Raw genomic sequence first — 16,848 nt, forward strand, 5'->3', positions numbered from 1 at the left:
GGGATGGTGGTGCGTGCCTGTAATCCCAGCTACTCAGGAGGCTGAGGCAGGAGAATCACTTGAACCCAGGAGGCAGAGGTTGCAGTGAGCCGAGATTGCGCCACTGCACCATAGCCTGGGTGACATAGCAAGACTCCGTCTCAAAAAAAAAAAAAAAAAAAAAAAGGTGTAGAGTGCCCTTTTCCCTTTTGTACTGGGTAATATTATTTATCTTGATTGGTATTTACCCATATACCTGCCAATGGTTCAATAAGCCCCCGTCTTCTACTCGCCAATCTTACCCCTACTTCAGCCACTCCTCCCTACTTTCTGGCACTCAGCCATATGTTTTTCTCTCCTCACATTCTCAGCCCTGTCTCCTTAACATGTGGACTTCCATGCTCTTCCTATATCCTCCCACCCTGCACTGCCAGTAGGCTCTGCAGGCTCTAAGCTGGGGCAGCAACGCAGTCCCCTCTCTTGGTTTCAGCCTCCAGACCTCAGTTCTGTGCTCCTTGCAGATGCTTCTAGTGTTTGGAGACATCTGGTTCATGTGGTTGGTCTGGCTTCCTGTGTGTTTGGTGCCAGAGGGAGTCTGTTTCTTGCTCTTCCACCATACAGAGAGGGCAAAGCTCTGAATTGATTTTGAAATCAATTCTTGGTTATCTCTTTTGGACTGAAATAAACTGACTATTAATTTGTGATGACATAAATATTGTAGCTTAGTTTGTGGTAGTTATAATTTCATTTCTATTTATTGTTTTACAGGCCATGCCGCCATGCGCTGCTAATGTTTTATTGTTTGGCAGAGGCATGGTCTCACTCTGTGGCCCAGGCTAGTTTCCAATTCCTAGGTTCATGCAGTTCTCCCAAAGCCCTGGGATTATAGGCATGAGCCACTGTGCTTGGCCAATAGTTAAAATTTTAGATTATTATGTACAGTACTGTGATTAGCCATATTTAACTTATTCACAGACAAGGCTTTAATAAAAATTACTTCAGGTTACTATATTTTTCTTTAATTTTTTTCAAGTTAGTTTTCTTTATTTTTCTCTAATCTTTTTGTTCTAGCCTCAGTCACCTTTACCCTGAGTTTCCATCCTGGTCAGCAGAGGCAGCTCCATGGATGATGGCCTGTGGCTCTGTGTACTTGGAGCTCTTACCAAGTAAGACTTTGTGACCAAGAGGCCTCTTTTCAGGACAAATCATCTGCATGTAAAACAAAGAGCCTTTCCAGGCCAGGAGTACTTTGCCAAAATCTTTTTGCTTTTGAGGTTTTTTTTTTGTTGATTTTTTGTTGTTGTGGTTGTTGTTGTTGTTGTTGTTGTTTTTTGAGACAGGGTCTCACTCTGTTGCCCAGGCTGGAGTGCAGTGGGGTGATCTTGGCTCACTGCAACCTCTGCCTGCAGGGTTCAAATGACTCTCTTGCCTCAGCCTCTCAAGTAGCTGGGTTTACAGGTTCACACCACCATGCCCCAATAATTTTTGTATGGGGTTTTGCCATGTTGGGGTTTGCCATGTTGGCCAGGCTGGTCTTGAACTCCTGACCTCAGGTGATCTGCCTGCCTTGGCCTCCCAAAGTGCTGGGATTAAGGGCATTAGCCACTGTGCCCGGTGAGTTTTTGAGTCTTTATCCATCATTGGACACAATAAATATCCAGACACACAGATGTTTCCCAACATGTCTATGCGTTTAGAGATTGGACATTTCTTTTTCTAGTGATCCTGGTTCTTGACCTTCTCACTTAAGGTTTTGTCATCTCCCAGCAGCAGACACAAGGTCTCCTTAAGCCCTGTGAGTGTAGAGGGAGGGTCTTTGAAAATCATCAAGTATACACTGTATTTCAATGTGCGTTCACGTTTCTCTGTCTCTTCCAGGCCAGGTCTTGGAGAGACCAGGAAGCCAAGAGTTTCCTCCAAGAATGGAGATTCCTTGGGAGCGATGTTTGCCTTGAGTAAAGAAAGATGAATCACATGTGGTCAAAGGCAGTTGTCCAGGGTCTCAAGAAAAGAGCCAGAAAGAGGAGCTGGGGCTGCTGGGATTGTGGGGGTCCTCTCTCCCACCTAAAAAGCTACTACTGCCTGCCGACCCTCTCAAGAGGAGACCTCTCTGGGCTCCAGCACCTAAAACAGACAAAACTGGGAGGATGGTTCTCTCTTCTGTGTCACACATGTCCTAGAGAAAACCTGTGTATCTGAATGACCAAAGAAAATGATGAGAAAAAATGCAAAATCTGTGCCAGGTCATTCAGTGTCTGGCTGGGGCTGTGTGGTGCACATGCATTCTAAGACTGAAGGGTGCTGAGCCTGCAGAAAATGTCTGTCAGACCTGCCTCTCACACCTGGAGTATGACTGCCCATCCAGGTTCATGATGCAGAACTGTCTTTAAAAGGCCACTGCAGATATGGAGAGAGGGATTTCTAACCCTAATAGAATATGACCAGCTGTCCCGCTGGGGAAAGCCGCATGCACCAGTGACATGCTGCCTAAACTGGCCCAGACCACACTCTACTGCCTAAGGAATAAGCCCCACATTTGCTCTTTATGGGTAAAGGGAGAGGGTGAGAGAGGAGAGGAGTGTCTGCACAGACATGAGAAGCCTGCAGATCCAGATGACCCCCTTGCTGATCAGAATATTAAAAATCGATATGCGGAAACAATGACCCCATAGCAGATAAGCTTCTAGAGCAGGCTTCAACCATGCTTCATCTGGACCCACTGGAAGAGAAGTCTGCCCGCCGTCTATGTTGATGGTCTGGGGGATACCATTTCTGAGACAGATTTAAGAAATGATCTTTACCTGTTGGCGAGATCCGGATGGTCACTGTTGTGCAGAGAGAGCAGTGTGCTCTCATCAGCTTTCCACAGGGCAGGCTATGGAAATGGCCACTGAGAAGTCCTTTTGTAAATTGATTGTCCATGGCTGCAGACTCACCGTCAAATGGGGGAAGATTCCAAGCCCTCAAGGAAAAGGAGAAAGAGAAGCACAGAACGGCAGACTCTGGGATCCTGCCAGAGCCTATTTCAGGGCCGCCAGGAGGTCCTCCTCCTGCTGCAGCTCTGGTCCCCAACTTGGAGCCTCCTTCGAAGGAGTGAGACTACCTTTCTGACTTTTTCTGACCATAGACACCTTTTCTGACTATTTCTGTCCTTTGGACCTGCCGAGGACAGCAGCCCCAGGGACCCGGGCTCCTGGGCCCATTCTTCACCAGCTTCTACTTGATCGTGCAATTTGAAGTCGTTCTTGTGCAGTGGAAACAGGGCCCTAGGACAACCCGATAGATCAATGGTCTCTGGCCTGTGCCCCACTGATGGTTGGATGGTGGCCACTCAGGGTGCTGGAGTCCAGCCATCGCTGCTTCCTTGAGTTGAAGAGGTTGGAGGCTGGTCCACTTGCTCCTGTCCTGCCCTCAGCGATGTGGATGGTTGCTCTTTGAGCCCGGTAACATCACTGGCTTGGCCCTGCCAGGCATGCCCTGCCTTGTGGGGGCCCTGTGTACCCACACACTGCTTTAAGGGGCTTGCCCTTCCCTGGGCCAAATTCTAGTTTTGGCCAGTGCCCCAGGAAGCTCAGTCCCCTCTTTTGTTATCTTGGCTATTTCTCTGGCACCCATGGCTCCCGTGGGTCCCTTTTCTCCCAGGGCTTGGGCTGAGCTTGGCATCTGTAGGTCTAGGATGTTTGCCCTGTGAGGGAGGCTCTGTCACGCAAGTGGGCAGGCATGGGGACATGTGACAGGCTGCTGGCTGGCTGGGGCTCTGCAGATGCCACAATCCCCCTCCCCTCCAGCAGCCTCTGAGTCCAGCTTCCGCATTGACACTGATTTCACCCAGCTCAGGAGCTGTCTGGGGTTGTCTGGGTGCTGTCTTGACTCCTTTAAGGCTGTGTTGCTCAGTGGCCCCTGAGAAAGGTCAGATCCAGGTGCCACCATGGAAGGGGAGTGTCTACGGCCCTACTGCTGGGTTTTCAGTGGGCTGGGCAAGGCCTGGTTGTTGGGGCCCTGAGGGGGTTCAGGGCCAGGGCCTGTCCTATTGTCCTGGGGGTGTCCAGGGAAGATGTAGAAAGAACAGGGGTTTGGAATCCCTGCTCAAAGCTGCATTGTGGACACCATGAGCCCCGGATGTCCAGGTCCATGCGGAGTTTGGGAGAGAATTCCAACACAGAAATCGCCAAAAATCCCATGGTCTATCCTGAGATAGGAACAGGCTTGCCACATCTTGAGCCGCTGGGCCCCCAGAGAGTGGCCTGTTGCCCTGGGCTCTGTGGAATTCTTCCTGTGCTGCTGGGACTTGGCCTCAGGTCAGCTTCTGGGCTTCTGGAGCTGGGCTAGTGGACCAGGGAGGGCCAACCCGTCCCCCTTGGGGAGGGCCTCCATGCTGAGGGATGCCCGTAGAGGCCTGGGTGCCAGAGACCCTCTCTCCAGGACCAGGGCCTTCCTAGGGATCTTTGAATGTTTAGCTGAATGGAAAGCAAACTTGGTCCACTTCTCCCCCAAGCCCATCTGACCTTTGTACGGCTGGGCCCCAGGTATCTGGGTCCTTGGAGTTTTGGGGTCTCTAGTAACCCACCTGGTCTGACACTGAGGAAACACCTACAGGCTGCTGATCCCACAGTGAGGGGTGTGTGCCACCTGGGGTATGGGTGCTCGTGAGTGAGGGTCCCTGCTGATCCCACAGTGAGGGGTGTTTCCTGCCTGGGGTATGGGAACTTGTGAGTGGGGACCCCTGCTGCACTCTGTCCCTGTTGGTGCTCGCAGCTATGGGTGTGGGCTGGCACAGACAGGACCGAGCCCTCCAGGGGCTTCCAGGGTTCTTGTAGGGCAGGAGGGGAAGGGTGTGGTGGGGGGCTTGGAGGGGTCTTGCCCTCATCCCCTGCCCTGTTACTGGGGTGAGTCCAGCACCTGCCCTGGGGCCCAGCTGGCCTGTTTTTAGAAGCTTCTTAGAGAAGGAAGAGGAGAAGGAGAAGGAAGGCCTGGGGAGCAGGGATGGAGGGTCCTGGGCACTCCCCACCATTTACTGTCTTAGATGGTGACTCAGGAGGGGACCTGGTGCTGGAGACCACCTTGGGGTCAGTGGTCATAGTGCATCTTTCTGAGCTCAGCCATGGAGGCCTCAAAGTGCTTCACAACCACATCATCGTCCATAGCCCAGGTATGGGACAGTGCATCTTAGGAAAGCTCCCACAGGACAAACAGGAGAGCTTCAGGAGAGGGTCTAGGTTTGGGGCTGGGCATCAGGCCAGGAGGGGTCTCCTGGGAGGGGTCTGTGACTTCACCTTATTTCCGCCATGGGCACCTCACACTAGGCAGTGCTGGGTCCTTTCTAGATACCCCTGGGGTCCAACTCTGCACAGGAGGCCACTAATGGGGGAAGGTCCAGTCAGGGAAGAGCTTGCCACACTCCTGCCTTTCATCTGAGTTGTGTCAGGGGTGGGTTCGGTTTCCAGGAGGACTCATGGTGCCCTGTCCAGTCCACCAGGCCTGGCTTGGTTTGGCCGTCCCTCTGGGTTAAAGCAGAGGGTCCTGTGGGCAGTGTGAGCACTGCCTTCGGGCCAGGTTTGGTGTGCTTGTGTGCTTCCCCAGCACCCTTGGGCACATGGGGACAGGGTTCTGTGCACTTTCAATGCCGCATGTGCCCTGGCTATGAGCATGCGCTTGCCCTGCAGAAGGCAGATGTACCAGAGCCTGAGGATGAGCTTGTGATGAGCTTGAAGTAGGGGTTTGTGGGAACAGCAGGCATGGGAGGACCTGGCCCTTCACGGTGGAGGACTGGTGGCCTGAGCAGGGCCTACTGGGGCCTCAGTCTGTGGTGCTGGGGGCCCCCTCTGCATGGGATGAGACCTCCCCCAGGAGGCTGGATCAGATAAGGTCCTGCAGCTCCTTATGGGGGTGTTCTCATCTCCATCAAATGTGACCCCTGAAAGAGGGGGCTCCCTGAGTGCTCTCCCAAGATGAGTCCTGGCCCAGTCTGCCCAGGATGCTGGCCCTGAGTCCCAGCCCCAGCCGTGTGATGCCCCCTCTCAGGCAGGGCATGGTTTGTGTGCCCTGCAGGGATCTGCCTCTGCCTCCTGTGCAGAGGAGGGGAGCTGGGTCCTTCTGGAGGAGACAGACTCCTGGGCAGGGTCCCTGGACTGGGTCTCCTGTGCACACTTGTCCCATCAAGCAAGCACTGTAGGAGTCAGTTTAAGGTGGCAATCTGGGTGCACAACATTTGCTTGTCTTCAAGGAAGGAGCAGAGGTGTTCAGAATCCCCTGGACTGCCCTGAAAACCTCACTCTTCCAGGCCCCTCTGCAGACCCTTCCCAAGGCCAGATCTCTAGGCAGTAGGCTGGGCTGTCACCCTCTTCTCTGAGACCCTACCCCTGTCCTGAGACCTCCCCTCTGCCCCTCAGATGACCCATCCCTCCGGATTGCCCGCCTCCCCTGGCACCCTCCATGCCCCACACGCCTTACTTGATGCTGCAGCGCTCTCTGAACATGGCATGGCTTGTGAAGGTTTGGCTCACATCTAGGTCATTCTGGTGCATGTTCAGAGGACATCTTGGCCTGCTCCATTTTCTATAGAGCAGGGCCAAGCCTCAGAACAGACACAAGAGTCACTGTCAAAACTGCTGTCATAAAACAGACATTCTGGAAGGGAAGGAGTCTTTTTCTGCAGATACTTCATTTCCAAAGCCAGGAAAGTCATCAGCACACAGCTCACCTGTGTTGCCCATGCCACTGTCTGCCCAGGATGTGTGACTGACCCCTTCTGCCCCTTTGGGGTTGACTTTCCCTCCATCTGGGTAGCTGGGCTTCTGACACAGTCTGGCCTATGCATCCTGCTCTAGCTGGGAGTGGAAGGGCCAGACCTGGTGTTTCCCTGGGTTCTTGGCCTTTGTCTTCTCGACATTCAGTAGGAGTGACCGTGCTGGGCCCCAGACCTCTGTGAGCATTCCTTTTTAGACACAATGAGACATTTGTGGACAGAAGATGCTCTGGTGAGACAGACCTCAGGGTGACTCTAAGGGGGATCTGAGCCTAAGGATTCTGGAAGTTTCCAGTCTTTGGCTCCACAGTTCCTCAGGAGAGGTTCAGTCTGCCCAGGACTGGGCCTCCCTTTTCACGAAGAGTGGGCAAGAGCTCAGGTTGTGAACTCTGATCTGGATTTATTCCTTCCTATGGGATGTCCAGAAGGTGTTCCTGTTCCTGGCTTAGAAGCAGACCATGCCAAGGCATCAGATTCCTCCCAGCAAGGTGATGCTTGCAGGGATGGGCAGGAGGGCTAGGGACCAGGCCTGTTGTCCTTTCAGTGAGGAAAGTGTGTCCTGCCCTGTCTGAGAGGCAGGCAGCACCAGGAGGGAAAAATGGGCTCCTGTCCTAAACCCTGAAGAGCAGTCATGGGGGACCCTCACTCACAGCTGTGCCTTCTTGCTGTTCCTAGATTTATTCCAGTTAAGCATTTATAGGCATTTATCTGTGTGTCTGATGCCCTGACGTTTTTGCTGTAGGTAAGAAGTGATGGAGTGAGTTGAGCTGCCAGGCTTCCTGGAGTGATTCTTGGATGCTGGGTCTTGTGGTTAGGGGCCCTGATGGGACTGAACTGGAAGGAACCAGAATAGGACAGAACCAAGCCCCTGATTAGTGGGCACTGGTGGCCTGGCCTCATGACCATAGGACACACTGTTCCCAGGGCACAGACACCCTGGGCTTTGGTTGGGTCTTGGCCTCCAGGTAGGGCCATGTTGGGCAGCGGGCAGCAACTCCTGAGACACTACTGTGATTCTTGGTGGTGGCTGTGGTAAAAAACCTGCAGGGCTAGAGTTTGGGGTGAGATTCAGCAGTAACTGTGGCCTCTCCTAGTGACAGTATGTCACTCCCACTCCCAGCACGCATGCCCACAGGCCACGGCCTCCACATCACAAACGCCCCACCAAGTTGCCCATCTATGGAGCAGCTCCCATACGGCAGGGTCAGGCTCTTACCTCCACCTCCAGGGCACAGACAGGGGGAGCTCTGTCTCACTGTAAGGCAATGAGGAGAGTTGAGGGCCCAGACCAGGCTAGGGGCCATCCCCTTTCCCGAGCAGGCCTCAGGGAAGGACCAGCCCCATCCCCATCTGACCCAGGTCTTAGCCCAGGAGCCTGCATAGGGAAGAAAGGACAGACAGGGCCTCGTTACTGGCTGACACTCAGGAGGGGCTGGGGCAAGAGAGCAGAGGGAGCGCAGGGCCAGGCAGGGGCTGCTGAGGATCCATGGGGGCTCAGGGTGCACAAGGGGGCTGCCCTTCCTGGGCTGCAGGCAGCATCCCCTATGGGAGCTGAGAAGGTCCAATCCTGAGATGGGACAGTGCTGCCCAGGGGTGTGTGGCTGGGCCCTGACAACAGTCTCCCCAAAAGTGACCACATCACCAGGCTCAGTTCCAGGAAGGCTGAGAAGTGCCCAGTACACTGAGGATGCACCTGGAGCCCATCCTGTCTAATAGATTCTGACCATCCTGCATCCACTTGCCTCTCCTGCATATTCGCCACCACCCCTTCCCTTTTCATTTCTCCATCGTGTCTGACCCAGGGGCTGTGACCCTCTCTCCAGCCACAGTGGCCTTTCTTTTACCTTTGTCCTGTAAGAGCCCCTGAGCAAGACTCCTCTGATCCATCCACATGCCTGCCTTATTGCTTACTAACTGGGCTGCTGTGCGCTGCTGCGGTGGCACCAGAGGTAATGAGGGTGACTGAGGACTCCACAGGTGGCCAGTTTGGCCCTCTACCCAATTGCTAGCCTCAGGAGGTTCTCAGGGCTGTCAGCCAGGAGCCCTGGCTTGGGGCACCTGGCTGTCCTCCTCCCTCTATTCTTTTCTGACAGCCTCGCCCACTTGTCCTCTGTCCATGGTGCTGACCAAGCCAGCAGGGAGCAGGTCCCCAGAGGGTGGGGCTGAGTTTTGGGGACTGACCGAGGCTCCTCTGCTGAGGGGTCCCAGGTGACTCGCTTCCCCTGGTTCTGTGTCATCTGCTGTCCTCTTCAGCACGATTCACCCCACCCCAGGCCGGCTCCATGCAGATGCATCCCCGAGTCACCAGTCTCAGGGTCCTCTGTTGTAGGATGCAGATTACTGTACCTGCTGTACACATTCATATTTATTGTGTGAAATAAATTATAAAAGCTAAAGTAAATGAGGACTTTGATTTGCATTTTCCTGATGAATACTGATGTTGAATACTTGTTAGCCATTTTTATATGTTTTTTAAAAGATAAATGTCTATTCAGGTTCTTTGTTTTTAAATCAGGTTATTAGATTTTGGTGAATTTTCTCTCTTTATTCAGTTGCATGGGTTTCTTATGTATTTTGATATTAACCCCTTATGAGATATATTGTTAGCAAATATTTTCTCCTAGCTCATAAGCTGCTTTTTAATTTCATTGATTGATTTCTCCTATGCAGAAGCTTTAGGGTTAGATGTACTCCTACTTATATTTTTGGTTTTTGTTTCTTGTGATTTTAGTGTCGTATTTAATAAATTATCTGAACCAATGTCAAGGAGCTTTTGCCCTATGTTTTCTTCTAGTTTTACAGTTTCTGGTTAAATAACAATGGGATATCACCTCCCATCTCTTAGGATGGCTGTTATAAAAAGTCCAAGAGATAATAAATGTTGGTGATGGTGTGGAGAGAAGGGAACGTTTGTACACTGCTGCTTAGAATGTAAGTTAGTACAGACATTATGGAAAACACTATGAAGGTTCCTGAAAATCTAAAAATAGAACTATTGTATGGGTCAGCCATCCCTCTTATAAATTATATATCAACAGAAAATGAAATCAGCATCTTGTAGAGATATCTGCATTCCCCTCTTCCCCATGCCCCACCGCAGTATTGTTCCTAACAGCCAAGCCATGGGATCAAGTTACTGTGTATTGATGGATAAGTGGAGAAAAAAACTGTGGAGGAGGTGTTTGTGTGTGTGTGTGTATAATATATAATAATGTAACATATTTCAGCTTTTAAAAAGGAGAAGATACTGCCATTTGTGATAACATAAATGAACGTGGAGGATATTAAGCTAAGTGAAATAGCTTAGGGAGAGAGAAAAATACTGCATAATTTCTGTTACATATGAAACTTTTAAAAAGTTTAAATACATAGAGACACTATAGAATGATGACTGGGGGGAGAAGAGACACAAGTCAATGTTCAGTTACATAAAATAAATGAAACTGGAGTACTAAAGTACAGTTTAAAGGTTATAGTTACTATTTTTATATGATATACTAGTGATTTTTGAATAGGGTAAACTTTAGGTGTTTTGACACCAAAAGAAAACTACATGAGTTCATGCATGTGTTAAATTGCTTTACTGTAGTAATCATTTACATGTATATGTATATATGAATATAATTATGGGCTCATTAAATTTAAATATTATAAATAGGTAACAAAGAATAAAGTTAATTGGAAAACTGTGTCATTAGACTTGATTTTGCCTAAATGACAAACTGAAGGTACCTCCTAAGTATTAATATTTGTACATCACATAAATTTCATATATTGGAAATATGTTTACAGAAAAGGAATTATAAATTTTAATACACACAAAATGATGCAGTAAATGCAAAATGGTGGAAAGAGATGAAAATCTGATTAATCAGAGTGGTTAATTCTTAGATATAATTAATGATGTGTTAGGTATAATTTCAAGACATATACATGTAGATTTAATACCAAAGAGTTCACTGTGTACACAGAGATTAATTAAATGAAAAATTGATACATTTACAATGATATTAATCGATTTTAAAATGATCACAGAAATCAACTGTCTGGTATAGAAAAAATAAAGTGTTAAGTAATTATTAGAAAGTTTGAAACTAAAAAAAAAAAAAAAGCAAGGGGCGATGACTTATGCCTGTAATCCCAGCAATTTGGGAGGCCGAGGCAGGCGGATCATGAGGTCGGAAGATCGAGACCATCCTGGCCAACATAGTGAAACCCGGTCTCTACTAAAAATACAAAAATTAGCTGGGCATGGTGGTGCGTGCCTGTAGTCTTAGATACTCGGGAGGCTGAGGCAGGAGAATTGCTTGAACCTGGGAGGCAGAGGTTGCAGTGAGCCAAGATTGTACCACTGCACTCCAGCCTGGCGACAGAGCTAGACTTTGTCTCAAAAAAAAAATAATAAATAAATAAATAAATAAAGTTCGAAACTTTATTAGAAAGTTAATCAAGTGGAAAAGTGATCAGCATTTTGGAGCACTAAACACAGGATGGACAAAATTTTCTAATACCAAGAAAATCATTTAATATTGCAAGGTTTTAAATCTAAATTAGTGTCTTTAACTTCACAAAGGCAGAAATCCTATAAGCAATGTTTCTTGAACACTGTAAAATGACAATAAAAATTAAAGTAACAAGTAACATGTAGCCACATGCAAATTTACTTTCAGATTGTTGTATTTTTTTTTTTATTTTAGGTGAATTTTTATTTCAATAGGTTTTTGGGGAAGAGGTTGTGTTTGGTTACAGGGATAAGTTTTTTAGTGGTGATTTCTGAGATGTTGGTGCACCCATCACCCAAGCAGTGTACAGTGTACTCAATGCATAGTCTTTTATCCCTAAGATTGTTTTAAATGACATCTAGATTAAACTGAACATTCAAACTGAGATTACTTTTACAGCACTAGAGAAATGCTAAGGAGGAAGCTTCATGACTGAAACCAAAAGACCTGAATTTATATATTTAACTCTACTAACTAACATTCTTTATTTTATAAAAGAACAGCAATTCTGCCCACGTGCAGGAGTTATGCATTAAAGTGGAGCATGATCACTTCAGACATTTGTCCGAAACATAAAAATTCTTCCAAGTATTAAGAAAATATTTATACTTCACAGATAATGTTAGTGTATAATACATGGGCATTGAATAAGAAAAATTAAAATTTCTCATGTGGTACTGTTCTACACAAAATATTTATGTAAAAATTTTTACTCATAACACGTGTGTACATTTGATGTTTTAGTACAGAATAACATATTCTCAAAGGTCATTTAATGTAGTAACTTAAAAATCTTTAAATTTTACAAGAATTCTAAAACTTCCCAGCAGAATGGATAGAAAAATATGGGAACTTCCCACGACTAGAAGTGAATCAGGAGGCAAATTAACAGTCATGAAAGTGAGAAGTTAGAGCCGCCTTCAGAGACAGCTCTGATTGCAGGGCTGATTACACAGACCTTAAGCCTGTGAGGATCGTCCACTCTGCCCCTTGGAATAACACAGAAAATTGCTAACCAGGGCCATCCCAAATGTGAGACTGCAAGGTAAGAACGAAATTGTAAATTATGAAGCACACAAAATAAGCTACCCAAAAAAGGGAAAGAAGAAATTATACATCACATAAACTTCATAGATTGGAAACATATTTAAAATAATTCAGTAACACAAATGGGGAAAGAGAATATCAAAATAATTTTGAAAACACATGAAGTTCTAAAGCGGGCCCTGGGGGCTGTGGCTCATGCCTGTACTCCCAAGCACTTTGCGGCGGCCAAGGCAAGAAGATCACTTGAGGCCAGGAGTTTGAGACCAGCTTGGGCAACAAAGCAAAAGCTGTCTCTACAATAAATAGATATAAAAAAAATAAGCCAGGCACAGTGGTGTGTGCCTGTAGTGTCAGGTACTGGGGAGGTGGAGGTGAGAGTATCTTTTGAGACCAGGAATTTGAGGTTGCAGTGAGCTATGACCAGTACTGAACTCAAGCCTGGATGACAGAGAGATTCTGTCTCAAACACACACACACACACACACACACACACACACACACACACACACACACACAAAACAGGCATGTTTTGCAAAGACTCAAATAGAAATTGAACAACTGAAACTTAAATAAATTTAATATACAATGTATGGTTTAATTATTAAACCAAGTTAATAACAACAGGATTAGTGAACTAGAATACTGAGATGAATAAATAAAAGAACTACAGAAAAACAAAATGATCACAATACAAATATGATTGTACATGTACAAAGAATAAAATGAGATGAAATCAAACACATTGGTTTCACTAGCTTACATACAAATAACAAATCACACTAATAACAAATATTTATACATTTCTGAAACTGAATATCAGATAGGAACCCTTGAATGCAGAAGTGTATTGTGATTAAAAGTGACCACCAACAAAAAATACTCAACAGAAATAAAAGTCAAACTGCATAACACCAAAGAAAAGAAAAAAATATTTAAAACCATGAGAGAGAAAAGCAGGGAGAATCAATGAAGGTGAGAGCAAAGTCTCCACAGCCTGTGTTCAGCCAGAAAACAGAGAAATAAGTAAGAGTGCTGTGAGGTTACTGTTCAACCAATAATTAGATACTTCATTAACATATTTTGAATAAGTGAGGATGCACTAAATGATTTCCAAAGGCAAAAAAATGAGGAATCTTATTACCAACATGAGCTTATTAAGAATACACTTCAAAAAGAAAAAAATTTAAAATGAAGTTCAAGGAATCAAAATGAAATGCAAGAAACTGCAAACATATTGGGCTATCAAATCATGGTGGACAATGAACTAAAGGATCCCTCAAGTCTTTGGCAGCATCAGTTTTCAAATGATTAACATAAAATAACAGTGTTAAACTCTATATAATGTAATGAAATAAAATATCAAATTTTCTGATACTTCAATAATTTAACTGGTGTTAGAATATCTTTTTCAGATAATTATTTTCAAAGAAAAAATATGTGACACTTCTGTCTCATCATTTGCAGAATATCAATTATCCTTTTTTCAGACCTTATTAGCACCAAAGGGTTCACAGTGGCATAGGCACTGGTCACACACCTCTGGACACCCAGGATGACTGGGTCATAGGTTGATATCGGGATCAAGTAGGATGAGAGACTCAAATCCATCCAGTACGTGACCATGAAGAAACTCACCAACAGCAAGATGGTCTTGGCGGCCCTTTTTTTCTGGAGAGACTCTTGGGGAGATTTTTTTTTTTTTACTTGCTCAATCTCTTTATTTAGTGGCACACATAGAATGAATGAATCAGCTGTTAGTTGTGGCATACTTAGTAAGTCTGATCTTGCCTATAGAAATAAGATCTTAATACTTCATTCTCAGAACACTTTAAAACCCAAGCCACAGTTTTTCTTTCAAGGATGTGGAAAGCATTCCTCATTCAAATCTGATTAATGGTTTTATAATGTATGTACCTCATTTTTACTAGTCATTATCTTCATGCCGGATTCTAATGTTCTTTTTGATGGTGGTGTGTTCAATGATAGAAACTTACAGAGAGAAAATTCCTTCCTTCTCAATTTATAAACAAACATTTTAAAAGCAACATTTTTGACGTAGTAGGAAGACATTTATATGACATATGCAGCTACTGCCTTATATTGGCAAAAATAACAAAAGAAAAAATTGTTATTTAATCTTTAAATAATGAGTCTCTATTTGCTACAAATCTATAAATATTTTAAATATATTTCCTTCTACTGCAATAAAAATTAAGACAACCCTCTGTTTAACAGCTTTTGAAGATGTTAATTTTATAAGGAAATAAAAAAGATTGACTTGCCTCCCGAATATCCAGTGATAAACTGAACCCTAATTTCCCTACCTCAAGAACGTAAAAATGATGTAAAGTGGACCAAAGTATGTAACAATATTAACAATATTAAAAATGATTTTTCATATGGTCTTTCACTAAAGTAATCAATGTAAAAAGAATGTAAAAATGTGTTTTTGCTTGAAGATTTAGTGAATGTCCAAGGAATCACAATTTTTTAGCTTTTACATCCAGGGTACTATACTATGTGAAAATACTATAGTGCCTCATATAAAAAAGCACAGTGATAAAATTTCACATGTAAAATAGCCTAAATAACAATAATAATTACATTCTCCACAATCGTTTATTATCTAAAACTTCAAAGCCCTCCATGTTTTTCAGTGCTTTGAGTGAGCAATCAAAACAATCGTGTTTATTCAGGTTTAAAACTTAATTTCTCCTCTTGAAATCTGGAGGCATAGATGGAAGAGACACTTAAGGTCATCTTGTCCAACTTCTTAAGCCCACGTATGTGGAAACAGTCTACAACGTTTCATTATATCGTCATTGATGCACCTTCTTCACCAGTGGCATCATGGGAAATATGAAGGTCTTCAGGCATCTCAGCCAGACTAATTCGAGGTGCTCTTCATCATCATCGCTTTCCACAGGGATGGTTGACTCTCTGTAAATGTTGACATTTTTTCTAATTGCCTCATCTTTTTCAAGATCTTCAAGAAAATCTTGGTATTGCCTTTCATCATCTGTATCCATGTTCTCTCTCTCGCAAACTCCTTCAATTTCCAGTTTCTACATCACTGATGTTTGGTCCAGTCTTAGTCCTTCTTGATTCATACCACATCTGGAACTCTATCTGAGTTCATTTTATTGACATGCTCATCATTTAAATTACAGCTGGCCAAATCAAACCCTAACACCAGCTCTCCAGGATTTAGAAGATGTCCCAAATGAGTACGACAAAAATACTGTTTATCTGTATTCATTTCAGATGTCTTCTGTACCCAGACTTCCCTGAGGGTATGCTTTTTTACATCATTCCAGCATCTGCACCACATTTTATGTCTCGGACTATGCTGCACTCCATCACAATAAACTCCTCTAGCTGTTTGGTGTGACATAAACTATTGAAAGGGTGACTCCAGAAAGTACTCCCATCAATATCTGCAACTTGTAGGATGTTTGGATCAGTGAGGTGAATGGCACTGGTTACTCGAATACACACACAAATCTGGTTCATATTTCCCAGGCTTTGTACCAGTTTTGGAGACAGACAACTTTATCCTTGCATATTGGAACAAGTGTGTGTGTGTGTGTATGTGTGTGTGTGTCTGTAGACATACACAAACGTGTAAAGTAGACTCAGAATTGCTAGTCCATACCCTTTTGGGAAGCAAATTGTTCAACTAGAATACAGTGTTTTTGTATAGTTCTTGAGTTTTACAGTATCCAATTAAAGTACTGTTTTCCAAAATTGCTTAGGTCAGGACCTTCCATTCTCACACATAGAATGGGATATAGTTTATCTTAAAAAAAAAAAAAAGGCTGGGCATGGTGGCTCATACCTGTAATCCCAGCACTTTGGGAGGCCGAGGCAGGCAGATCACGAGGTCAGGAGTTCAAGACCAGCCTGGCCAATTTAGTGAAACCCCATCTCTACTGAAAATACAAAAATTAGCCAGGTGTGGTGGCGGGTGTCTGTAGTCCCAGTTACTCGGGAATCTGAGGCAGGAGAACCGCTTGAACCCAGGAAGCAGAGAAAGAAGTGAGCCGAAATTGTACCACTGCACTCTAGCCTAGGCGACAGAGGGAGAGTCTGTCTAAAAAAAACCAAAAAAACAAAAAAACAAAAAAAACACCAAAAAATTTAACGCATGCTACAACATGCATTAACCTTAAGGACATTATGTCAAGTAAAATAAACCAGTCACAAAACAACAAATTCTAAGTAGTTCAGCTTTTATGAGGTACCTGGCATAGGTAAATGCATGAAGACAGAAAGTACAATAGTGGTTGCCAAGGACGGGGGGAAGGGAAAATGGAGATTGTTGTTTAATGGGTACAGAGTTACACTTTTCCAAGATAAAAAATGTTCTGGAGGTGGATGGTTATGATGATTGTACAGTAATGTGAATACATTTATTACTTCTAAAATGTACACTTAAAATAGATACAATGGTAAATTTTATAGTATGTGTGTTTCACCACTATTTTAAAAAGGGAAGTTGTCAGCTTTAGTATAATAATAGGCAAATACTATAAACCAAAAAATAGAAAGTAATTAATTATCATTGTGTAAGAA

At 44.9% G+C, this 16,848-nt stretch overlaps 2 pseudogenes; one reads left to right on the forward strand and one right to left on the reverse strand.

The window, feature by feature from the left end:
- Positions 1-2,295: 2,295 nt before the first annotated feature.
- On the forward strand, positions 2,296-9,486 carry LOC129398309 (pre-mRNA-splicing factor RBM22-like; annotated as a pseudogene).
- Positions 9,487-15,084: 5,598 nt separating this feature from the next.
- Positions 15,085-15,887, reverse strand: LOC129398310 (60S ribosomal export protein NMD3-like; annotated as a pseudogene).
- Positions 15,888-16,848: the final 961 nt, after the last annotated feature.

Source organism: Pan paniscus, chromosome 6 (assembly GCF_029289425.2).
Source record: "Pan paniscus chromosome 6, NHGRI_mPanPan1-v2.0_pri, whole genome shotgun sequence".
Taxonomy (NCBI): domain Eukaryota; kingdom Metazoa; phylum Chordata; class Mammalia; order Primates; family Hominidae; genus Pan; species Pan paniscus.